Below are 27,522 nucleotides of genomic sequence, written 5' to 3' on the forward strand. Positions count from 1 at the left end.
CAACGCATATGTACAATCGACTTTTTCTCGAAGACAAATCGTTCACACGCAAACTTCGCCCATTGCACTCGTGTAGTTCGACGAGACGAAGCAATTGCACACGGTTTCATCGGCCTACGGCAATGTGTACTCAAGTCATATGCCACCATATCGAACACGAATATCAACTTCTATGATTGAGTTTTTCGTGAGCAGTGGTGGGAAAGAAAACGATGTTGCGTCAGTTTCCTTGGTTATTCGACGCGCTGAAACCGAATATGATGCCAGATTTCCTCTAAGTGATGCCAAAAAAAGTGATTCCCATGATGTCGTAAAAACGCATATGTATAATCGATTTTTTCTCGAGGACAACTCGTTCCCACGCAAACTTCGCCCATTGCACTCGTGTATTTCGTCGAGACGAAGCTATTACACGCGGTTTCATCGGCCTACGACCATGTGTACTCAAGCTCTATGCCACCCTATCGAACACAAATATCAACTCCTATGATTGAGTTTTTCGTGAGCAGCGGTTGGAAAGAACACGATGTTGCATCAGTTTCCTTGGTTATTCGACGTGCTGAAACCGAATATGATGCCAGATTTCCTCTAAGTGATGCCAAAAAAAGTGATTAACATGATGTCGTAAAAACGCATATGTATAATCGATTTTTTCTCGAGGACAACTCGTTCCCACGCAAACATCGCGCATTGCACTCGTGTAGTTGGACGAGAAGAAGCTATTGCACACGGTTTCATCGGCCTACGACCATGTGTACTCAAGCTCTATGCCACTATATCGAACACGAATATCAACTCCTATGATTGAGTTTTTCGTGAGCAGCGGTTGGAAAGAACACGATGTTGCATCAGTTTCGTTGGTTATCTGACGTGCTGAAACCGAATATGATGCCAGATTTCGTCTAAGTGCAGAACAAAAAGTAATTCCCACGATGTCGTAAAAACGCATATGTATAATCGACTTTTTCTTGAAGACAAATCGATCACACGCAAACTTCGAACAATGCACTCGTATAGTTCGACGAGACGAAGCTATTGCACGCGGTTTCATCGGCCTACGGCAATGTGTACTCAAGTCATATGCCACCATATCGAACACGAATATCAAATCCTATGATTGAGTTTTTCGTGAGCAGCGGTTGGAAAGAACACGATGTTGCATCAGTTTCCTTGGTTATTCGACGTTCTGAAACCGAATATGATGCCAGATTTCGTCTAAGTGCAGAAAAAAAAGTAATTCCCACGATGTCGTAAAAACGCATATGTATAATCGACTTTTTCTTGAAGACAAATTGATCACACGCAAACTTCGAACAATGCACTCGTATAGTTCGACGAGACGAAGCTATTGCACGCGGTTTCATCGGCCTACGACTATGTGTACTCAAGTTATATGCCATCATATCGAACACGAACATCAACTTCGATGATTGAGTTTTTCGTGAACTGTGGTCGCGAAGATAACGATGTTGCAGGCGTTTCCGTGGTTATTCGACGAGCTGAAACCGAATATGTTGCCAGATTTTGTCTAGGTGCAGCCAAAAAAAAGTGATTCCCACCATGTCGTCAAAACGCATATGTATAATCGAGTTTTTCTCGAAGACAAATCGTTCCCACGCAAACTTCGCGCATTGCACGCGTGTAGTTCGACGAGACGAAGCTATTGCACACGGTTTCATCGGCCTACCCCAATGTGTACTCAAGTCATATGCCACCATATCGAACACGAATATCAACTCCTATGATTGAGTTTTTCGTGAGCAGTGGTGGAAAAGAAAACGATGTTGCGTCAGTTTCGTTGGTTATCCGACGTGCTGAAATCGAATATGATGCCAGATTTCGTCTAAGTGCAGAAAAAAAAGTAATTCCCACGATGTCGTAAAAACGCATATGTATAATCGACTTTTTCTTGAAGACAAATTGATCACACGCAAACTTCGAACAATGCACTCGTATAGTTCGACGAGACGAAGCTATTGCACGCGGTTTCATCGGCCTACGACTATGTGTACTCAAGTTATATGCCATCATATCGAACACGAACATCAGCTTCGATGATTGAGTTTTTCGTGAACTGTGGTCGCGAAGATAACGATGTTGCAGGCGTTTCCGTGGTTATTCGACGAGCTGAAACCGAATATGTTGCCAGATTTTGTCTAGGTGCAGCCAAAAAAAAGTGATTCCCACCATGTCGTCAAAACGCATATGTATAATCGAGTTTTTCTCGAAGACAAATCGTTCCCACGCAAACTTCGCGCATTGCACGCGTGTAGTTCGACGAGACGAAGCTATTGCACACGGTTTCATCGGCCTACCCCAATGTGTACTCAAGTCATATGCCACCATATCGAACACGAATATCAACTCCTATGATTGAGTTTTTCGTGAGCAGCGGTTGGAAAGAACACGATGTTGCATCAGTTTCCTTGGCTATTCTACGTGCTGAACCCCAGTATGATGCCAGATTTCGTCTAAGTGATGCCAAAAAAAGTGATTCCCACGATGTCGTAAAAACGCATATGTATAATCGACTTTTTCTCGACGACAAATAATTCCCACGCAAACATCGCGCATTGCACTCGTGTAGTTCGACGAGACGAAGCTATTGCACACGGTTTCATCGGCCTAGGACCATGTGTACTCAAGTTATATACCACCATATCGAACACAAATATCATCGCCTATGATTGAGTTTTTCGTGAGCAGTGGTCGGAAAGAAAACGATGTTGCGTCAGTTTCCTTGGTTATTCGACGTGCTGAAACCGAATATGATGCCAGATTTCGTCTAAGTGCAGAAAAAAAACGTGATTCCCACGATGTCGTAAAAACGCATATGTACAATCGACTTTTTCTCGAAGACAAAACGTTCCCACGCAAACATCGCGCAATGCACTCGTGTAGTTCGACGAGAAGAATCTGTTGCACGCGGTTTCATCGGCCTACGACCATGTGTACTCAAATTATATACCACCATATCGAGCACAAATATCAACTCCTATGATTGAGTTTTTCGTGAGCAGTGATGGAAAAGAAAACGATGTTGCGTCAGTTTCCTTGGTTATTCGACGTGCTGAAACCGAATAGGATGGCAGATTTTGTCTTGGTGCAGCCAAAAAAAGTGATTCCCACGATATCGTAAAAACGCATATGTACAATCGACTTTTTCTCGAAGACAAATCGTTCCCACGCAAACATCGCGCATTGCACTCGTGTAGTTCGACAAGAAGAAGCTATGGCACGTGGTTTCAACGGCCTACGACCATGTGTACTCAAGTCATATGCCACCATATCGAACACAAATATCAACGCCTATGATTGAGTTTTTCGTGAGCAGTGGTCGGAAAGAAAACGATGTTGCGTCAGTTTCCTATGTTATTCGACGTGCTGAAACCGAATATGATGCCAGATTTCGTCTAAGTGCAGAAAAAAAACGCGATTCCCACGATGTCGTAAAAACGCATATGTACAATCGACTTTTTCTCGAAGACAAATGGTTCCCACTCAAACATCGCCCATTGCACTCGTGTAGTTCGACGAGAAGAAGCTATTGCACGCGGTTTCATCGGCCTACGACCATGTGAACTCAAGTCATATGCCACCATATCGAACACGAATATCAACTCCTATGATTGAGTTTTTGTGAGCAGCGGTTGGAAAGAAAACGATGTTGCATCAGTTTCCTTGGTTATTCTACGTGCTGAACCCCAGTATGATGCCCGATTTCGTCTAAGTGATGCCAAAAAAAGTGATTCCCACGATGTCGTAAAAACGCATATGTACAATCGACTTTTTCTCGAAGACAAATGGTTCCCACTCAAACATCGCCCATTGCACTCGTGTAGTTCGACGAGAAGAAGCTATTGCACGCGGTTTCATCGGCCTACGACCATGTGAACTCAAATTATATACCACCATATCGAACACAAATATCAACTTCTATGATTGAGTTTTTCGTGAGCAGTGGTCGGAAAGAAAACGATGTTGCGTCAGTTTCCTTGGTTATTCGACGCGCTGAAACCGAATATGATGCCAGATTTCCTCTAAGTGATGCCAAAAAAAGTGATTCCCACGATGTCGTAAAAACGCATTTGTATAATCGATTTTTTCTCGAAGACAAATCGTTCCCACGCAAACATCGCGCATTGCACTCGTGTAGTTGGACGAGAAGAAGCTATTGCACACGGTTTCATCGGCCTACGACCATGTGTACTCAAGCTCTATGCCACCATATCGAACACAAATATCAACTCCTATGATTGAGTTTTTCGTGAGCAGTGGTGGATAAGAAATCGATGTTGCGTCAGTTTCGTTGGTTATCTGACGTGCTGAAACCGAATATAATGCCAGATTTCGTCTAAGTGCAGAAAAAAAAGTAATTCCCACGATGTCGTAAAAACGCATATGTATAATCGACTTTTTCTTGAAGACAAATCGATCACACGCAAACTTCGAACAATGCGCTCGTATAGTTCGACGAGACGAAGCTATTGCACGCGGTCTCATCGGCCTACGACTATGTGTACTCAAGTTATATGCCATCATATCGAACACGAATATCAACTTCGATGATTGAGTTTTTCGTGAACTGTGGTCGCGAAGATAACGATGTTGCATCAGTTTCCGTGGTTATTCGACGTGCTGAAACCGCATATGATGCCAGATTTTGTCTAGGTGCAGCCAAAAAAAAGTGATTCCCACGATGTCGTAAAAACGCATACGTATAATCGCCTTTTTCTCAAAGACAAATCGTTCACACGCAAACTTCGCCCGATGCACTCGTATAGTTCGACGAGACGAAGCTATTGCACGCGGTTTCATCGGCCTACGACTATGTGTACTCAAGTTATATGCTATCATATCGAACACGACTATCAACTTCGATGATTGAGTTTTTCGTGAACTGTGGTCGCGAAGATAACGATGTTGCAGGCGTTTCCGTGGGTATTCGACGAGCTGAAACCGAATATGTTGCCAGATTTTGTCTAGGTGCAGCCAAAAAAAAGTGATTCCCACCATGTCGTCAAAACGCATATGTATAATCGACTTTTTCTCGAAGACAAATCGTTCCCACGCAAACTTCGCGCATTGCACTCGTGTAGTTCGACGAGACGAAGCTATTGCACACGGTTTCATCGGCCTACGGCAATGTGTACTCAAGTCATATGCCACCATATCGAACACGAATATCAACTCCTATGATTGAGTTTTTCGTGAGCAGCAGTTGGAAAGAACACGATGTTGCATCAGTTACTTGGCTATTCTACGTGCTGAACCCCAGTATGATGCCAGATTTCGTCTAAGTGATGCCAAAAAAAGTGATTCCCACGATATCGTAAAAACGCATATGTACAATCGACTTTTTCTCGAAGACAAATCGTTCCCACGCAAACATCGCGCATTGCACTCGTGTAGTTCGACAAGAAGAAGCTATGGCACGTGGTTTCAACGGCCTACGACCATGTGTACTCAAGTCATATGCCACCATATCGAACACAAATATTAACGCCTATGATTGAGTTTTTCGTGAGCAGTGGTCGGAAAGAAAACGATGTTGCGTCAGTTTCCTTGGTTATTCGACGTGCTGAAATCGAATATGATGCCAGATTTCGTCTAAGTGCAGAAAAAAAACGCGATTCCCACGATGTCGTAAAAACGCATATGTACAATCGAATTTTCTCGAAGACAAATGGTTCCCACTCAAACATCGCGCATTGCACTCGTGTAGTTCGACGAGAAGAAGCTATTGCACGCGGTTTCATCGGCCTACGACCATGTGAACTCAAATTATATACCACCATATCGAACACAAATATCAACTTCTATGATTGAGTTTTTCGTGAGCAGTGGTCGGAAAGAAAACGATGTTGCGTCGGTTTCCTTGGTTATTCGACGCGCTGAAACCGAATATGATGCCAGATTTCCTCTAAGTGATGCCAAAAAAAGTGATTCCCACGATGTCGTAAAAACGCATATGTATAATCGAGTTTTTCTCGAAGACAAATCGTTCCCACGCAAACATCGCGCATTGCACTCATGTAGTTGGACGAGAAGAAGCTATTGCACACGGTTTCATCGGCCTACGACCATGTGTACTCAAGCTCTATGCCACCATATCGAACACAAATATCAACTCCTATGATTGTGTTTTTCGTGAGCAGTGGTGGAAAAGAAAACGATGTTGCGTCAGTTTCGTTGGTTATCTGACGTGCTGAAACCGAATATGATGCCAGATTTCGTCTAAGTGCAGAAAAAAAAGTAATTCCCACGATGTCGTAAAAACGCATATGTATAATCGACTTTTTCTTGAAGGCAAATCGATCACACGCAAACTTCGAACATTGCACTCGTATAGTTCGACGAGACGAAGCTATTGCACGCGGTTTTATCGGCCTACGACTATGTGACGCAAGTTATATGCCATCATATCGAACACGAATATCAACTTCGATGATTGAGTTTTTCGTGAACTGTGGTCGCGAAGATAACGATGTTGCATCAGTTTCCGTGGTTATTCGACGTGCTGAAACCGAATATGATGCCAGATTTTGTCTAGGTGCAGCCAAAAAGAAGTGATTCCCACGATGTCGGAAAAACGCATATGTATAATCGACTTTTTCTCGAAGACAAATCGTTCACACGCAAACTTCGCCCATTGCACTCGTGTATTTCGTCGAGACGAAGCTATTACACGCGGTTTCATCGGCCTACGACCATGTGTACTCAAGCTCTATGCCACCCTATCGAACACAAATATCAACTCCTATGATTGAGTTTTTCGTGAGCAGTGGTGGAAAAGAAAACGATGGTGCGTCAGTTTCGTTGGTTATCCGACGTGTTGAAACCGAATATGATGACAGATTTCGTCTAAGTGCAGAAAAAAAAGTAATTCCCACGATGTCGTAAAAACGCATATGTATAATCGACTTTTTCTTGAAGACAAATCGATCACACGCAAACTTCGAGCAATGCACTCGTATAGTTCGACGAGACGAAGCTATTGCACGCGGTTTCATCGGTCTACGACAATGTGTACTCAAGTGATATGCCATCATATCCAACACGAATATCAACTTCTATGATAGAGTTTTTCGTGAGCTGTGCTCGCGAAGAAAACGATGTTGCATCAGTTTCCTTAGTTATTCGACGTGCTGAAATCGGATATGATGGCAGATTTTGTCTAGGTGCAGCCAAAAAAAAGTAATTCCCACGATGTCGTAAAAACGCATATGTATAATCGACTTTTTCTCGAAGACAAATCGTTCCCACGCAAACTTCGCGCATTGCACTCGTGTAGTTCGACGAGAAGAAGCTATTGCACGCGGTTTCATCGGTCTACGACCATGTGAACTCAAATTATATACCACCATATCGAACACAAATATCAACTTCTATGATTGAGTTTTTCGTGAGCAGTGGTGGGAAAGAAAACGATGTTGCGTCAGTTTCCTTGGTTATTCGACGCGCTGAAACCGAATATGATGCCAGATTTCCTCTAAGTGATGCCAAAAACAGTGATTCCCATGATGTCGTAAAAACGCATATGTATAATCGATTTTTTCTCGATGACAACTCGTTCCCACGCAAACATCGCGCATTGCACTCGTGTAGTTCGACGAGACGAAGCTATTGCACGCGGTTTCATCGGCCTACGACTATGTGTACTCAAGTTATATGCCATCATATCGAACACGAATATCAACTTCGATGATTGAGTTTTTCGTGAACTGTGGTCGCGAAGATAACGATGTTGCATCAGTTTCCGTGGTTATTCGACGTGCTGAAACCGAATATGATGTCAGATTTCGTCTAAGTGCAGAAAAAAAAGTAATTCCCACGATGTCGGAACAACGCATATGTACAATCGACTTTTTCTCGAAGACAAATCGTTCACACGCAAACTTCGCCCATTGCACTCGTGTAGTTCGACGAGACGAAGCAATTGCACACGGTTTCATCGGCCTACGGCAATGTGTACTCAAGTCATATGCCACCATATCGAACACGAATATCAACTTCTATGATTGAGTTTTTCGTGAGCAGTGGTGGGAAAGAAAACGATGTTGCGTCAGTTTCCTTGGTTATTCGACGCGCTGAAACCGAATATGATGCCAGATTTCCTCTAAGTGATGCCAAAAAAAGTGATTCCCATGATGTCGTAAAAACGCATATGTATAATCGATTTTTTCTCGAGGACAACTCGTTCCCACGCAAACTTCGCCCATTGCACTCGTGTATTTCGTCGAGACGAAGCTATTACACGCGGTTTCATCGGCCTACGACCATGTGTACTCAAGCTCTATGCCACCCTATCGAACACAAATATCAACTCCTATGATTGAGTTTTTCGTGAGCAGCGGTTGGAAAGAACACGATGTTGCATCAGTTTCCTTGGTTATTCGACGTGCTGAAACCGAATATGATGCCAGATTTCCTCTAAGTGATGCCAAAAAAAGTGATTAACATGATGTCGTAAAAACGCATATGTATAATCGATTTTTTCTCGAGGACAACTCGTTCCCACGCAAACATCGCGCATTGCACTCGTGTAGTTGGACGAGAAGAAGCTATTGCACACGGTTTCATCGGCCTACGACCATGTGTACTCAAGCTCTATGCCACTATATCGAACACGAATATCAACTCCTATGATTGAGTTTTTCGTGAGCAGCGGTTGGAAAGAACACGATGTTGCATCAGTTTCGTTGGTTATCTGACGTGCTGAAACCGAATATGATGCCAGATTTCGTCTAAGTGCAGAAAAAAAAGTAATTCCCACGATGTCGTAAAAACGCATATGTATAATCGACTTTTTCTTGAAGACAAATCGATCACACGCAAACTTCGAACAATGCACTCGTATAGTTCGACGAGACGAAGCTATTGCACGCGGTTTCATCGGCCTACGGCAATGTGTACTCAAGTCATATGCCACCATATCGAACACGAATATCAAATCCTATGATTGAGTTTTTCGTGAGCAGCGGTTGGAAAGAACACGATGTTGCATCAGTTTCCTTGGTTATTCGACGTTCTGAAACCGAATATGATGCCAGATTTCGTCTAAGTGCAGAAAAAAAAGTAATTCCCACGATGTCGTAAAAACGCATATGTATAATCGACTTTTTCTTGAAGACAAATTGATCACACGCAAACTTCGAACAATGCACTCGTATAGTTCGTCGAGACGAAGCTATTGCACGCGGTTTCATCGGCCTACGACTATGTGTACTCAAGTTATATGCCATCATATCGAACACGAACATCAACTTCGATGATTGAGTTTTTCGTGAACTGTGGTCGCGAAGATAACGATGTTGCAGGCGTTTCCGTGGTTATTCGACGAGCTGAAACCGAATATGTTGCCAGATTTTGTCTAGGTGCAGCCAAAAAAAAGTGATTCCCACCATGTCGTCAAAACGCATATGTATAATCGAGTTTTTCTCGAAGACAAATCGTTCCCACGCAAACTTCGCGCATTGCACGCGTGTAGTTCGACGAGACGAAGCTATTGCACACGGTTTCATCGGCCTACCCCAAGGTGTACTCAAGTCATATGCCACCATATCGAACACGAATATCAACTCCTATGATTGAGTTTTTCGTGAGCAGTGATGGAAAAGAAAACGATGTTGCGTCAGTTTACTTGGTTATTCGACGTGCTGAAACCGAATAGGATGGCAGATTTTGTCTTGGTGCAGCCAAAAAAAGTGATTCCCACGATATCGTAAAAACGCATATGTACAATCGACTTTTTCTCGAAGACAAATCGTTCCCACGCAAACATCGCGCATTGCACTCGTGTAGTTCGACAAGAAGAAGCTATGGCACGTGGTTTCAACGGCCTACGACCATGTGTACTCAAGTCATATGCCACCATATCGAACACAAATATCAACGCCTATGATTGAGTTTTTCGTGAGCAGTGGTCGGAAAGAAAACGATGTTGCGTCAGTTTCCTTTGTTATTCGACGTGCTGAAACCGAATATGATGCCAGATTTCGTCTAAGTGCAGAAAAAAAACGCGATGCCCACGATGTCGTAAAAACGCATATGTACAATCGACTTTTTCTCGAAGACAAATGGTTCCCACTCAAACATCGCCCATTGCACTCGTGTAGTTCGACGAGAAGAAGCTATTGCACGCGGTTTCATCGGCCTACGACCATGTGAACTCAAATTATATACCACCATATCGAACACAAATATCAACTTCTATGATTGAGTTTTTCGTGAGCAGTGGTCGGAAAGAAAACGATGTTGCGTCAGTTTCCTTGGTTATTCGACGCGCTGAAACCGAATATGATGCCAGATTTCCTCTAAGTGATGCCAAAAAAAGTGATTCCCACGATGTCGTAAAAACGCATATGTATAATCGATTTTTTCTCGAAGACAAATCGTTCCCACGCAAACATCGCGCATTGCACTCGTGTAGTTGGACGAGAAGAAGCTATTGCACACGGTTTCATCGGCCTACGACCATGTGTACTCAAGCTCTATGCCACCATATCGAACACAAATATCAACTCCTATGATTGAGTTTTTCGTGAGCAGTGGTGGAAAAGAAATCGATGTTGCGTCAGTTTCGTTGGTTATCTGACGTGCTGAAACCGAATATAATGCCAGATTTCGTCTAAGTGCAGAAAAAAAAGTAATTCCCACGATGTCGTAAAAACGCATATGTATAATCGACTTTTTCTTGAAGACAAATCGATCACACGCAAACTTCGAACAATGCACTCGTATAGTTCGACGAGACGAAGCTATTGCACGCGGTTTCATCGGCCTACGACTATGTGTACTCAAGTTATATGCCATCATATCGAACACGAATATCAACTTCGATGATTGAGTTTTTCGTGAACTGTGGTCGCGAAGATAACGATGTTGCATCAGTTTCCGTGGTTATTCGACGTGCTGAAACCGCATATGATGCCAGATTTTGTCTAGGTGCAGCCAAAAAAAAGTGATTCCCACGATGTCGTAAAAACGCATACGTATAATCGCCTTTTTCTCAAAGACAAATCGTTCACACGCAAACTTCGCCCATTGCACTCGTATAGTTCGACGAGACGAAGCTATTGCACGCGGTTTCATCGGCCTACGACCATGTGTACTCAAGCTCTATGCCACCCTATCGAACACAAATATCAACTCCTATGATTGAGTTTTTCGTGAGCAGTGGTGGAAAAGAAAACGATGGTGCGTCAGTTTCGTTGGTTATCCGACGTGTTGAAACCGAATATGATGACAGATTTCGTCTAAGTGCAGAAAAAAAAGTAATTCCCACGATGTCGTAAAAACGCATATGTATAATCGACTTTTTCTTGAAGACAAATCGATCACACGCAAACTTCGAGCAATGCACTCGTATAGTTCGACGAGACGAAGCTATTGCACGCGGTTTCATCGGTCTACGACAATGTGTACTCAAGTGATATGCCATCATATCCAACACGAATATCAACTTCTATGATAGAGTTTTTCGTGAGCTGTGCTCGCGAAGAAAACGATGTTGCATCAGTTTCCTTAGTTATTCGACGTGCTGAAATCGGATATGATGGCAGATTTTGTCTAGGTGCAGCCAAAAAAAAGTAATTCCCACGATGTCGTAAAAACGCATATGTATAATCGACTTTTTCTCGAAGACAAATCGTTCCCACGCAAACTTCGCGCATTGCACTCGTGTAGTTCGACGAGAAGAAGCTATTGCACGCGGTTTCATCGGTCTACGACCATGTGAACTCAAATTATATACCACCATATCGAACACAAATATCAACTTCTATGATTGAGTTTTTCGTGAGCAGTGGTGGGAAAGAAAACGATGTTGCGTCAGTTTCCTTGGTTATTCGACGCGCTGAAACCGAATATGATGCCAGATTTCCTCTAAGTGATGCCAAAAACAGTGATTCCCATGATGTCGTAAAAACGCATATGTATAATCGATTTTTTCTCGATGACAACTCGTTCCCACGCAAACATCGCGCATTGCACTCGTGTAGTTCGACGAGACGAAGCTATTGCACGCGGTTTCATCGGCCTACGACTATGTGTACTCAAGTTATATGCCATCATATCGAACACGAATATCAACTTCGATGATTGAGTTTTTCGTGAACTGTGGTCGCGAAGATAACGATGTTGCATCAGTTTCCGTGGTTATTCGACGTGCTGAAACCGAATATGATGTCAGATTTCGTCTAAGTGCAGAAAAAAAAGTAATTCCCACGATGTCGGAACAACGCATATGTACAATCGACTTTTTCTCGAAGACAAATCGTTCACACGCAAACTTCGCCCATTGCACTCGTGTAGTTCGACGAGACGAAGCAATTGCACACGGTTTCATCGGCCTACGGCAATGTGTACTCAAGTCATATGCCACCATATCGAACACGAATATCAACTTCTATGATTGAGTTTTTCGTGAGCAGTGGTGGGAAAGAAAACGATGTTGCGTCAGTTTCCTTGGTTATTCGACGCGCTGAAACCGAATATGATGCCAGATTTCCTCTAAGTGATGCCAAAAAAAGTGATTCCCATGATGTCGTAAAAACGCATATGTATAATCGATTTTTTCTCGAGGACAACTCGTTCCCACGCAAACTTCGCCCATTGCACTCGTGTATTTCGTCGAGACGAAGCTATTACACGCGGTTTCATCGGCCTACGACCATGTGTACTCAAGCTCTATGCCACCCTATCGAACACAAATATCAACTCCTATGATTGAGTTTTTCGTGAGCAGCGGTTGGAAAGAACACGATGTTGCATCAGTTTCCTTGGTTATTCGACGTGCTGAAACCGAATATGATGCCCGATTTCCTCTAAGTGATGCCAAAAAAAGTGATTAACATGATGTCGTAAAAACGCATATGTATAATCGATTTTTTCTCGAGGACAACTCGTTCCCACGCAAACATCGCGCATTGCACTCGTGTAGTTGGACGAGAAGAAGCTATTGCACACGGTTTCATCGGCCTACGACCATGTGTACTCAAGCTCTATGCCACTATATCGAACACGAATATCAACTCCTATGATTGAGTTTTTCGTGAGCAGCGGTTGGAAAGAACACGATGTTGCATCAGTTTCGTTGGTTATCTGACGTGCTGAAACCGAATATGATGCCAGATTTCGTCTAAGTGCAGAAAAAAAAGTAATTCCCACGATGTCGTAAAAACGCATATGTATAATCGACTTTTTCTTGAAGACAAATCGATCACACGCAAACTTCGAACAATGCACTCGTATAGTTCGACGAGACGAAGCTATTGCACGCGGTTTCATCGGCCTACGGCAATGTGTACTCAAGTCATATGCCACCATATCGAACACGAATATCAAATCCTATGATTGAGTTTTTCGTGAGCAGCGGTTGGAAAGAACACGATGTTGCATCAGTTTCCTTGGTTATTCGACGTTCTGAAACCGAATATGATGCCAGATTTCGTCTAAGTGCAGAAAAAAAACGTGATTCCCACGATGTCGTAAAAACGCATATGTACAATCGACTTTTTCTCGCAGACAAAACGTTCCCACGCAAACATCGCGCATTGCACTCGTGTAGTTGGACGAGAAGAAGCTATTGCACACGGTTTCATCGGCCTACGACCATGTGTACTCAAGCTCTATGCCACCATATCGAACACAAATATCAACTCCTATGATTGAGTTTTTCGTGAGCAGTGGTGGAAAAGAAAACGATGTTGCGTCAGTTTCGTTGGTTATCTGACGTGCTGAAACCGAATATGATGCCAGATTTCGTCTAAGTGCAGAAAAAAAAGTAATTCCCACGATGTCGTAAAAACGCATATGTATAATCGACTTTTTCTTGAAGACAAATCGATCACACGCAAACTTCGAACAATGCACTCGTATAGTTCGACGAGACGAAGCTATTGCACGCGGTTTCATCGGCCTACGACTATGTGTACTCAAGTTATATGCCATCATATCGAACACGAATATCAACTTCGATGATTGAGTTTTTCGTGAACTGTGGTCGCGAAGATAACGATGTTGCATCAGTTTCCGTGGTTATTCGACGTGCTGAAACCGAATATGATGCCAGATTTCGTCTAAGTGCAGAAAAAAAAGTAATTCCCACGATGTCGTAAAAACGCATATGTATAATCGACTTTTTCTTGAAGACAAATCGATCACACGCAAACTTCAAACAATGCACTCGTATAATTCGACGAGACGAAGCTATTGCACGCGGTCTCATCGGCCTACGACTCTGTCTACTCAAGTTATATGCCATCATATGGAACACGAATATCAACTTCGATGATTGAGTTTTTCGCGAACTGTGGTCGCGAAGATAACGATGTTGCATCAGTTTCCGTGGTTATTCGACGTGCTGAAACCGCATATGATGACAGATTTCGTCTAAGTGCAGAGAAAAAACGTGATTCCCACGAAGTCGTAAAAACGCATATGTACAATCGACTTTTTCTCGAAGACAAAACGTTCCCACGCAAACATCGCGCATTGCACTCGTGTAGTTCGACGAGAAGAATCTATTGCACGCGGTTTCATCGGCCTACGACCATGTGTACTCAAATTATGTACCACCATATCGAGCACAAATATCAACTCCTATGACTGAGTTTTTCGTGAGCAGTGATGGAAAAGACAACGATGTTGCGTCAGTTTCCTTGGTTATTCGACGTGCTGAAACCGAATATGATGGCAGATTTTGTCTTGGTGCAGCCAAAAAAAGTGATTCCCACGATATCGTAAAAACGCATATGTACAATCGACTTTTTCTCGAAGACAAATCGTTCCCACGCAAACATCGCGCATTGCACTCGTGTAGTTCGACAAGAAGAAGCTATTGCACGTGGTTTCAACGGCCTACGACCATGTGTACTCAAGTCATATGCCACCATATCGAACACAAATATCAACGCCTATGATTGAGTTTTTCGTGAGCAGTGGTCGGAAAGAAAACGATGTTGCGTCAGTTTCCTTGGTTATTCGACGTGCTGAAACCGAATATGATGCCAGATTTCGTCTAAGTGCAGAAAAAAAAACGCGATTCCCACGATGTCGTAAAAACGCATATGTACAATCGACTTTTTCTCGAAGACAAATGGTTCCCACTCAAACATCGCGCATTGCACTCGTGTAGTTGGACGAGAAGAAGCTATTGCAGACGGTTTCATCGGCCTACGACCATGTGTACTCAAGCTCCATGCCACCATATCGAACACAAATATCAACTCCTATGATTGAGTTTTTCGTGAGCAGCGGTTGGAAAGAAAACGATGTTGCATCGTTTTCTTGACGACAAATCGTTGCCGCGCAAACATCGCGCATGGCACTCCTGTAGTTCGACGAGACGAAGCTATTGCACGCGGTTTCATCGGTCTACGACAATGTGTACTCAAGTGATATGCCATCATATCCAACACGAATATCAACTTCTATGATTGAGTTTTTCGTGAGCTGTGGTCGCGAAGAAAACGATGTTGCATCAGTTTCCTTAGTTATTCGACGTGCTGAAACCGGATATGATGGCAGATTTTGTCTAGGTGCAGCCAAAAAAAAGTAATTCCCACGATGTCGTAAAAACGCATATGTATAATGGGCTTTTTCTCGAAGACAAATCGTTCCCACGCAAACTTCGCGCATTGCACTCGTGTAGTTCGACGAGACGAAGCTATTACACGCGGTTTCATCGGCCTACGACCATGTGTACTCAAGCTCTATGCCACCCTATCGAACACAAATATCAACTCCTATGATTGAGTTTTTCGTGAGCAGTGGTGGAAAAGAAAACGATGTTGCGTCAGTTTCGTTGGTTATCCGACGTGTTGAAACCGAATATGATGACAGATTTCGTCTAAGTGCAGAAAAAAAAGTAATTCCCACGATGTCGTAAAAACGCATATGTATAATCGACTTTTTCTTGAAGACAAATCGATCACACGCAAACTTCGAGCAATGCACTCGTATAGTTCGACGAGACGAAGCTATTGCACGCGGTTTCATCGGTCTACGACAATGTGTACTCAAGTGATATGCCATCATATCCAACACGAATATCAACTTCTATGATAGAGTTTTTCATGAGCTGTGGTCGCGAAGAAAACGATGTTGCATCAGTTTCCTTAGTTATTCGACGTGCTGAAACCGGATATGATGGCAGATTTTGTCTAGGTGCAGCCAAAAAAAAGTAATTCCCACGATGTCGTAAAAACGCATATGTATAATCGACTTTTTCTCGAAGACAAATCGTTCCCACGCAAACTTCGCGCATTGCACTCGTGTAGTTCGACGAGAAGAAGCTATTGCACGCAGTTTCATCGGCCTACGACCATGTGAACTCAAATTATATACCACCATATCGAACACAAATATCAACTTCTATGATTGAGTTTTTCGTGAGCAGTGGTGGGAAAGAAAACGATGTTGCGTCAGTTTCCTTGGTTATTCGACGCGCTGAAACCGAATATGATGCCAGATTTCCTCTAAGTGATGCCAAAAACAGTGATTCCCATGATGGCGTAAAAACGCATATGTATAATCGATTTTTTCTCGATGACAACTCGTTCCCACGCAAACATCGCGCATTGCACTCGTGTAGTTCGACGAGACGAAGCTATTGCACACGGTTTCATCGGCCTACGGCAATGTGTACTCAAGTCATATGCCACCATATCGAACACGAATATCAACTTCGATGATTGAGTTTTTCGTGAACTGTGGTCGCGAAGATAACGATGTTGCATCAGTTTCCGTGGTTATTCGACGTGCTGAAACCGAATATGATGCCAGATTTCGTCTAAGTGCAGAAAAAAAAGTAATTCCCACGATGTCGTAAAAACGCATATGTATAATCGACTTTTTCTTGAAGACAAATCGATCACACGCAAACTTCAAACAATGCACTCGTATAATTCCACGAGACGAAGCTATTGCACGCGGTCTCATCGGCCTACGACTCTGTCTACTCAAGTTATATGCCATCATATGGAACACGAATATCAACTTCGATGATTGAGTTTTTCGTGAACTGTGGTCGCGAAGATAACGATGTTGCATCAGTTTCCGTGGTTATTCGATGTGCTGAAACCGCATATGATGCCAGATTTCGTCTAAGTGCAGAAAAAAAACGTGATTCCCACGAAGTCGTAAAAACGCATATGTACAATCGACTTTTTCTCGAAGACAAAACGTTCCCACGCAAACATCGCGCATTGCACTCGTGTAGTTCGACGAGAAGAATTCATTGCACGCGGTTTCATCGGCCTACGACCATGTGTACTCAAATTATGTACCACCATATCGAGCACAAATATCAACTCCTATGATTGCGTTTTTCGTGAGCAGTGGTCGGAAAGAAAACGATGTTGCATCAGTTTCCTTGGTTATTCGACGTGCTGAAACCGACTATGATGCCAGATTTCGTCAAAGTGCAGAAAAAAACGTGATTCCCACGATGTCGTATAAAAGCATATGTATAATCGACTTTTTCTCGAAGACAAATCGTTCACACGCAAACATCGCGCATTGCACTCGTGTAGTTGGACGAGAAGAAGCTATTGCACACGGTTTCATCGGCCTACGACCATGTGTACTCAAGTTCTATGCCACCATATCGAACACAAATATCAACTCCTATGACTGAGTTTTTCGTGAGCAGTGATGGAAAAGACAACGATGTTGCGTCAGTTTCCTTGGTTATTCGACGTGCTGAAACCGAATATGATGGCAGATTTTGTCTTGGTGCAGCCAAAAAAAGTGATTCCCACGATATCGTAAAAACGCATATGTACAATCGACTTTTTCTCGAAGACAAATCGTTCCCACGCAAACATCGCGCATTGCACTCGTGTAGTTCGACAAGAAGAAGCTATTGCACGTGGTTTCAACGGCCTACGACCATGTGTACTCAAGTCATATGCCACCATATCGAACACAAATATCAACGCCTATGATTGAGTTTTTCGTGAGCAGTGGTGGAAAAGAAAACGATGTTGCATCAGTTTCCTTGGTTATTCGACGTGCTGAAACCGAATATGATGCCAGATTTCGTCTAAGTGCAGAAAAAAAACGTGATTCCCACGATGTCGTATTAACGCATATGTATAATCGACTTTTTCTCGAAGACAAATCGCTCACACGCAAACTTCGCACATTGCACTCGTGTAGTTCGACGAGACGAAGCTATTGCACGCGGTTTCATCGGCCTACGACTATGTGTACTCTAGTTATATGGCATCATATCGAACACGAATATCAACTTCGATGATTGAGTTTTTCGTGAACTGTGGTCGCGAAGATAACGAAGTTGCATGCGTTTTCGTGGTTATTCGACATGCTGAACCCGAATATGATGCCAGATTTTGTCTAGGTGTAGCCAAAAAAAAGTGATTCCCACGATGTCGTAAAAACGCATATGTACAATCGACTTTTTCTCGAAGACAAAGCGTTCCCACGCAAACATCGCGCATTGCACTCGTGTAGTTCGACAAGAAGAAGCTATTGCACGCGGTTTCATCGGCCTACGACCATGTGTACTCAAATTATATACCACCATATCGAACACAAATATCAACTCCTATGATTGAGTTTTTCGTGAGCAGTGGTCGGAAAGAAAACGATGTTGCGTCAGTTTCCTTGGTTATTCGACGTGCTGAAACCGAATATGATGCCAGATTTCGTCTAAGTGATGCCAAAAAAGGTGATTCCCACGATGTCGTAAAAACGCATATGTATAATCGATTTTTTCTCGAAGACAAATCGTTCCCACGCAAACATCGCGCATTGCACTCGTGTAGTTGGACGAGAAGAAGCTATTGCACACGGTTTCATCGGCCTACGACCATGTGTACTCAAGCTCTATGCCACCATATCGAACACAAATATCAACTCCTATGATTGAGTTTTTCGTGAGCAGTGGTGGAAAAGAAAACGATGTTGCGTCAGTTTCGTTGGTTATCTGACGTGCTGAAACCGAATATAATGCCAGATTTCGTCTAAGTGCAGAAAAAAAAGTAATTCCCACGATGTCGTAAAAACGCATATGTATAATCGACTTTTTCTTGAAGACAAATCGATCACACGCAAACTTCGAACAATGCACTCGTATAGTTCGACGAGACGAAGCTATTGCACGCGGTTTCATCGGCCTACGACTATGTGTACTCAAGTTATATGCCATCATATCGAACACGAATATCAACTTCGATGATTGAGTTTTTCGTGAACTGTGGTCGCGAACATAACGATGTTGCATCAGTTTCCGTGGTTATTCGACGTGCTGAAACCGCATATGATGCCAGATTTTGTCTAGGTGCAGCCAAAAAAAAGTGATTCCCACGATGTCGTAAAAACGCATACCTATAATCGCCTTTTTCTCAAAGACAAATCGTTCACATGCAAACTTCGCCCATTGCACTTGTATAGTTCGACGAGACGAAGCTATTGCACGCGGTTTCATCGGCCTACGACCATGTGTACTCAAGCTCTATGCCACCATATCGATCACAGATATCAACTCCTATGATTGAGTTTTTCGTGAGCGGTGCTGGAAAAGAAAACGATTTTGCATCAGTTTCCTTCGTTATTCGACGTGCTGAAACCGAATATAATGCCAGATTTTGTGTAGGTGCAGCCAAAAAAAAGTGATTCGCACGATGTCGTAAAAACGCATATGTATAATCGACTTTTTCTTGAAGACAAATCGATCACACGCAAACTTCGAGCAATGCACTCGTATAGTTCGACGAGACGAAGCCATTGCACGCGGTTTCATCGGCCTACGCCTATGTGTACTCAAGTTATATGCTATCATATTGAACACGACTATCAACTTCGATGATTGAGTTTTTCGTGAACTGTGGCGGCGAAGATAACGATGTTGCAGGCGTTTCCGTGGTTATTCGACCAGCTGAAACCGAATATGTTGCCAGATTTTGTCTAGGTGCAGCCAAAAAAAAGTGATTCCCACCATGTCGTCAAAACGCATATGTATGATCGACTTTTTCTCGAAGACAAATCGTTCCCACGCAAACTTCGCGCATTGCACTCGTGTAGTTCGACGAGACGAAGCTATTGCACACGGTTTCATCGGCCTACGGCAATGTGTACTCAAGTCATATGCCACCATTTCGAACACGAATATCAACTCCTATGATTGAGTTTTTCGTGAGCAGCGGTTGGAAAGAACACGATGTTGCATCAGTTTCCTTGGCTATTCTACGTGCTGAACCCCAGTATGATGCCAGATTTCGTCTAAGTGATGCCAAAAAAAGTGATTCCCACGATGTCGTAAAAACGCATATGTATAATCGACTTTTTCTCGAAGACAAATCATTCCCACGCAAACATCGCGCATTGCACTCGTGTAGTTCGACGAGACGAAGCTATTGCACACGGTTTCATCGGCCTAGGACCATGTGTACTCAAGTTATATACCACCATATCGAACACAAATATCAACTCCTATGATTGAGTTTTTCGTGAGCAGTGGTGGAAAAGAAAACGATGTTGCGTCAGTTTCGGTGGTTATCCGACGTGTTGAAACCGAATATGATGACAGATTTCGTCTAAGTGCAGAAAAAAAAGTAATTCCCACGATGTCGTAAAAACGCATATGTATAATCGACTTTTTCTTGAAGACAAATCGATCACACGCAAACTTCGAGCAATGCACTCGTATAGTTCGACGAGACGAAGCTATTGCACGCGGTTTCATCGGCCTACGACTATGTGTACTCAAGTTATATGCCATCATATCGAACACGAATATCAACTTCGATGATTGAGTTTTTCGTGACCTGTGGTCGCGAAGATAACGATGTTGCATCCGTTTCCGAGGTTATTCGACGTGCTGAAACGGAATATGATGCCAGATTTCGTCTAGGTGCAGCCAAAAAAAAGTGATTCCCACGATGTCGTAAAAACGCAATTGTATAATCGATTTTTTCTCGAAGACAAATCGTTCCCACGCAAACATCGCGCATTGCACTCGTGTAGTTGGACGAGAAGAAGCTATTGCACACGGTTTCATCGGCCTACGACCATGTGTACTCAAGCTCTATGCCACCATATCGATCACAAATATCAACTCCTATGACTGAGTTTTTCGTGAGCAGTGTTGGAAAAGAAAACGGTGTTGCGTCAGTTTCCTTGGTTATTCGACGTGCTGAAACCGAATATGATGGCAGATTTTGTCTTGGTGCAGCCAAAAAAAGTGATTCCTACGATATCGTAAAAACGCATATGTACAATCGACTTTTTCTCGAAGACAAATCGTTCCCACGCAAACATCGCGCATTGCACTCGTGTAGTTCGACAAGAAGAAGCTATTGCACGTGGTTTCAACGGCCTACGACCATGTGTACTGAAGTCATATGCCACCATATCGAACACAAATATCAACTCCTATGATTGAGTTTTTCGTGAGCAGTGGTGGAAAAGAAAACGATGTTGCATCAGTTTCCTTGGTTATTCGACGTGCTGAAACCGAATATGATGCCAGATTTCGTCTAAGTGCAGAAAAAAAACGTGATTCCCACGATGTCGTATAAACGCATATGTATAATCGACTTTTTCTCGAAGACAAATCGCTCACACGCAAACTTCGCACATTGCACTCGTGTAGTTCGACGAGACGAAGCTATTGCACGCGGTTTCATCGGCCTACGACTATGTGTACTCAAGTTATATGGCATCATATCGAACACGAATATCAACTTCGATGATTGAGTTTTTCGTGAACTGTGGTCGCGAAGATAACGAAGTTGCATGCGTTTTCGTGGTTATTCGACATGCTGAACCCGAATATGATGCCAGATTTTGTCTAGGTGTAGCCAAAAAAAAGTGATTCCCACGATGTCCTAAAAACGCATATGTACAATCGACTTTTTCTCGAAGACAAAGCGTTCCCACGCAAACATCGCGCATTGCACTCGTGTAGTTCGACAAGAAGAAGCTATTGCACGCGGTTTCATCGGCCTACGACCATGTGTACTCAAATTATATACCACCATATCGAACACAAATATCAACTCCTATGATTGAGTTTTTCGTGAGCAGTGGTCGGAAAGAAAACGATGTTGCGTCAGTTTCCTTGGTTATTCGACGTGCTGAAACCGAATATGATGCCAGATTTCGTCTAAGTGCAGAAAAAAAAGTAATTCCCACGATGTCGTAAAAACGCATATGTATAATCGACTTTTTCTTGAAGACAAATCGATCACACGCAAACTTCAAACAATGCACTCGTATAATTCGACGAGACGAAGCTATTGCACGCGGTCTCATCGGCCTACGACTCTGTCTACTCAAGTTATATGCCATCATATGGAACACGAATATCAACTTCGATGATTGAGTTTTTCGTGAACTGTGGTCGCGAAGATAACGATGTTGCATGCGTTTCCGTGGTTATTCGACGTGCTGAAACCGCATATGATGCCAGATTTTGTCTAGGTGCAGCCAAAAAAAAGTGATTCCCACGATGTCGGAACAACGCATATGTACAATCGACTTTTTCTCGAAGACAAATCGTTCACACGCAAACTTCGCCCATTGCACTCGTGTAGTTCGACGAGACGAAGCTATTGCACACGGTTTCATCGGCCTACGACCATGTGTACTCAAATTATATACCACCATATCGAGGACAAATATCAACTCCTATGATTGAGTTTTTCGTGAGCAGTGGTCGGAAAGAAAACGATGTTGCATCAGTTTCCTTGTTTATTCGACGTGCTGAAACCGAATATGATGCCAGATTTCGTCTAAGTGCAGAAAAAAAACGTGATTCCCACGATGTCGTATAAACGCATATGTATAATCGACTTTTTCTCGAAGACAAATCGCTCACACGCAAACTTCGCACATTGCACTCGTATAGTTCGACGAGACGAAGCTATTGCACGCGGTTTCATCGGCCTACGACCATGTGTACTCAAGCTCTATGCCACCATATCGATCACAGATATCAACTCCTATGATTGAGTTTTTCGTGAGCGGTGCTGGAAAAGAAAACGATGTTGCATCAGTTTCCTTCGTTATTCGACGTGCTGAAACCGAATATAATGCCAGATTTTGTGTAGGTGCAGCCAAAAAAAAGTGATTCGCACGATGTCGTAAAAACGCCTATGTATAATCGACTTTTTCTTGAAGACAAATCGATCACACGCAAACTTCGAGCAATGCACTCGTATAGTTCGACGAGACGAAGCTATTGCACGCGGTTTCATCGGCCTACGACTATGTGTACTCAAGTGATATGCCATCATATCCAACACGAATATCAACTTCTATGATAGAGTTTTTCGTGAGCTGTGGTCGCGAAGAAAACGATGTTGCATCAGTTTCCTTAGTTATTCGACGTGCTGAAACCGGATATGCTGGCAGATTTTGTCTAGGTGCAGCCAAAAAAAAGTAATTCCCACGATGTCGTAAAAACGCATATGTATAATCGACTTTTTCTCGAAGACAAATCGTTCCCACGCAAACTTCGCGCATTGCACTCGTATAGTTCGACGAGACGAAGCTATTGCACGCGGTTTCATCGGCCTACGACTATGTGTACTCAAGTTATATGCCATCATATCGAACACGAATATCAACTTCGATGATTGAGTTTTTCGTGAACTGTGGTCGCGAAGATAACGATGTTGCATCAGTTTCCGTGGTTATTCGACGTGCTGAACCCCAGTATGATGCCAGATTTCGTCTAAGTGATGCCAAAAAAAGTGATTCCCACGATGTCGTAAAAACGCATATGTATAATCGACTTTTTCTCGAAGACAAATCATTCCCACGCAAACATCGCGCATTGCACTCGTGTAGTTCGACGAGACGAAGCAATTGCACACGGTTTCATCGGCCTACGGCAATGTGTACTCAAGTCATATGCCACCATATCGAACACGAATATCAACTTCTATGATTGAGTTTTTCGTGAGCAGTGGTGGGAAAGAAAACGATGTTGCGTCAGTTTCCTTGGTTATTCGACGCGCTGAAACCGAATATGATGCCAGATTTCCTCTAAGTGATGCCAAAAAAAGTGATTCCCATGATGTCGTAAAAACGCATATGTATAATCGATTTTTTCTCGAGGACAACTCGTTCCCACGCAAACTTCGCCCATTGCACTCGTGTATTTCGTCGAGACGAAGCTATTACACGCGGTTTCATCGGCCTACGACCATGTGTACTCAAGCTCTATGCCACCCTATCGAACACAAATATCAACTCCTATGATTGAGTTTTTCGTGAGCAGCGGTTGGAAAGAACACGATGTTGCATCAGTTTCCTTGGTTATTCGACGTGCTGAAACCGAATATGATGCCAGATTTCCTCTAAGTGATGCCAAAAAAAGTGATTAACATGATGTCGTAAAAACGCATATGTATAATCGATTTTTTCTCGAGGACAACTCGTTCCCACGCAAACATCGCGCATTGCACTCGTGTAGTTGGACGAGAAGAAGCTATTGCACACGGTTTCATCGGCCTACGACCATGTGTACTCAAGCTCTATGCCACTATATCGAACACGAATATCAACTCCTATGATTGAGTTTTTCGTGAGCAGCGGTTGGAAAGAACACGATGTTGCATCAGTTTCGTTGGTTATCTGACGTGCTGAAACCGAATATGATGCCAGATTTCGTCTAAGTGCAGAAAAAAAAGTAATTCCCACGATGTCGTAAAAACGCATATGTATAATCGACTTTTTCTTGAAGACAAATCGATCACACGCAAACTTCGAACAATGCACTCGTATAGTTCGACGAGACGAAGCTATTGCACGCGGTTTCATCGGCCTACGACTATGTGTACTCAAGTTATATGCCATCATATCGAACACGAATATCAACTTCGATGATTGAGTTTTTCGTGAACTGTGGTCGCGAAGATAACGATGTTGCATCAGTTTCCGTGGTTATTCGACGTGCTGAAACCGAATATGATGCCAGATTTCGTCTAAGTGCAGAAAAAAAAGTAATTCCCACGATGTCGTAAAAACGCATATGTATAATCGACTTTTTCTTGAAGACAAATCGATCACACGCAAACTTCAAACAATGCACTCGTATAATTCGACGAGACGAAGCTATTGCACGCGGTCTCATCGGCCTACGACTCTGTCTACTCAAGTTATATGCCATCATATGGAACACGAATATCAACTTCGATGATTGAGTTTTTCGCGAACTGTGGTCGCGAAGATAACGATGTTGCATCAGTTTCCGTGGTTATTCGACGTGCTGAAACCGCATATGATGACAGATTTCGTCTAAGTGCAGAGAAAAAACGTGATTCCCACGAAGTCGTAAAAACGCATATGTACAATCGACTTTTTCTCGAAGACAAAACGTTCCCACGCAAACATCGCGCATTGCACTCGTGTAGTTCGACGAGAAGAATCTATTGCACGCGGTTTCATCGGCCTACGACCATGTGTACTCAAATTATGTACCACCATATCGAGCACAAATATCAACTCCTATGACTGAGTTTTTCGTGAGCAGTGATGGAAAAGACAACGATGTTGCGTCAGTTTCCTTGGTTATTCGACGTGCTGAAACCGAATATGATGGCAGATTTTGTCTTGGTGCAGCCAAAAAAAGTGATTCCCACGATATCGTAAAAACGCATATGTACAATCGACTTTTTCTCGAAGACAAATCGTTCCCACGCAAACATCGCGCATTGCACTCGTGTAGTTCGACAAGAAGAAGCTATTGCACGTGGTTTCAACGGCCTACGACCATGTGTACTCAAGTCATATGCCACCATATCGAACACAAATATCAACGCCTATGATTGAGTTTTTCGTGAGCAGTGGTCGGAAAGAAAACGATGTTGCGTCAGTTTCCTTGGTTATTCGACGTGCTGAAACCGAATATGATGCCAGATTTCGTCTAAGTGCAGAAAAAAAAACGCGATTCCCACGATGTCGTAAAAACGCATATGTACAATCGACTTTTTCTCGAAGACAAATGGTTCCCACTCAAACATCGCGCATTGCACTCGTGTAGTTGGACGAGAAGAAGCTATTGCAGACGGTTTCATCGGCCTACGACCATGTGTACTCAAGCTCCATGCCACCATATCGAACACAAATATCAACTCCTATGATTGAGTTTTTCGTGAGCAGCGGTTGGAAAGAAAACGATGTTGCATCGTTTTCTTGACGACAAATCGTTGCCGCGCAAACATCGCGCATGGCACTCCTGTAGTTCGACGAGACGAAGCTATTGCACGCGGTTTCATCGGTCTACGACAATGTGTACTCAAGTGATATGCCATCATATCCAACACGAATATCAACTTCTATGATTGAGTTTTTCGTGAGCTGTGGTCGCGAAGAAAACGATGTTGCATCAGTTTCCTTAGTTATTCGACGTGCTGAAACCGGATATGATGGCAGATTTTGTCTAGGTGCAGCCAAAAAAAAGTAATTCCCACGATGTCGTAAAAACGCATATGTATAATGGGCTTTTTCTCGAAGACAAATCGTTCCCACGCAAACTTCGCGCATTGCACTCGTGTAGTTCGACGAGACGAAGCTATTACACGCGGTTTCATCGGCCTACGACCATGTGTACTCAAGCTCTATGCCACCCTATCGAACACAAATATCAACTCCTATGATTGAGTTTTTCGTGAGCAGTGGTGGAAAAGAAAACGATGTTGCGTCAGTTTCGTTGGTTATCCGACGTGTTGAAACCGAATATGATGACAGATTTCGTCTAAGTGCAGAAAAAAAAGTAATTCCCACGATGTCGTAAAAACGCATATGTATAATCGACTTTTTCTTGAAGACAAATCGATCACACGCAAACTTCGAGCAATGCACTCGTATAGTTCGACGAGACGAAGCTATTGCACGCGGTTTCATCGGTCTACGACAATGTGTACTCAAGTGATATGCCATCATATCCAACACGAATATCAACTTCTATGATAGAGTTTTTCATGAGCTGTGGTCGCGAAGAAAACGATGTTGCATCAGTTTCCTTAGTTATTCGACGTGCTGAAACCGGATATGATGGCAGATTTTGTCTAGGTGCAGCCAAAAAAAAGTAATTCCCACGATGTCGTAAAAACGCATATGTATAATCGACTTTTTCTCGAAGACAAATCGTTCCCACGCAAACTTCGCGCATTGCACTCGTGTAGTTCGACGAGAAGAAGCTATTGCACGCAGTTTCATCGGCCTACGACCATGTGAACTCAAATTATATACCACCATATCGAACACAAATATCAACTTCTATGATTGAGTTTTTCGTGAGCAGTGGTGGGAAAGAAAACGATGTTGCGTCAGTTTCCTTGGTTATTCGACGCGCTGAAACCGAATATGATGCCAGATTTCCTCTAAGTGATGCCAAAAACAGTGATTCCCATGATGGCGTAAAAACGCATATGTATAATCGATTTTTTCTCGATGACAACTCGTTCCCACGCAAACATCGCGCATTGCACTCGTGTAGTTCGACGAGACGAAGCTATTGCACACGGTTTCATCGGCCTACGG

This window comes from Diachasmimorpha longicaudata, unplaced genomic scaffold, assembly GCF_034640455.1.
Source record: "Diachasmimorpha longicaudata isolate KC_UGA_2023 unplaced genomic scaffold, iyDiaLong2 ctg00000057.1, whole genome shotgun sequence".
Lineage (NCBI taxonomy): Eukaryota > Metazoa > Arthropoda > Insecta > Hymenoptera > Braconidae > Diachasmimorpha > Diachasmimorpha longicaudata.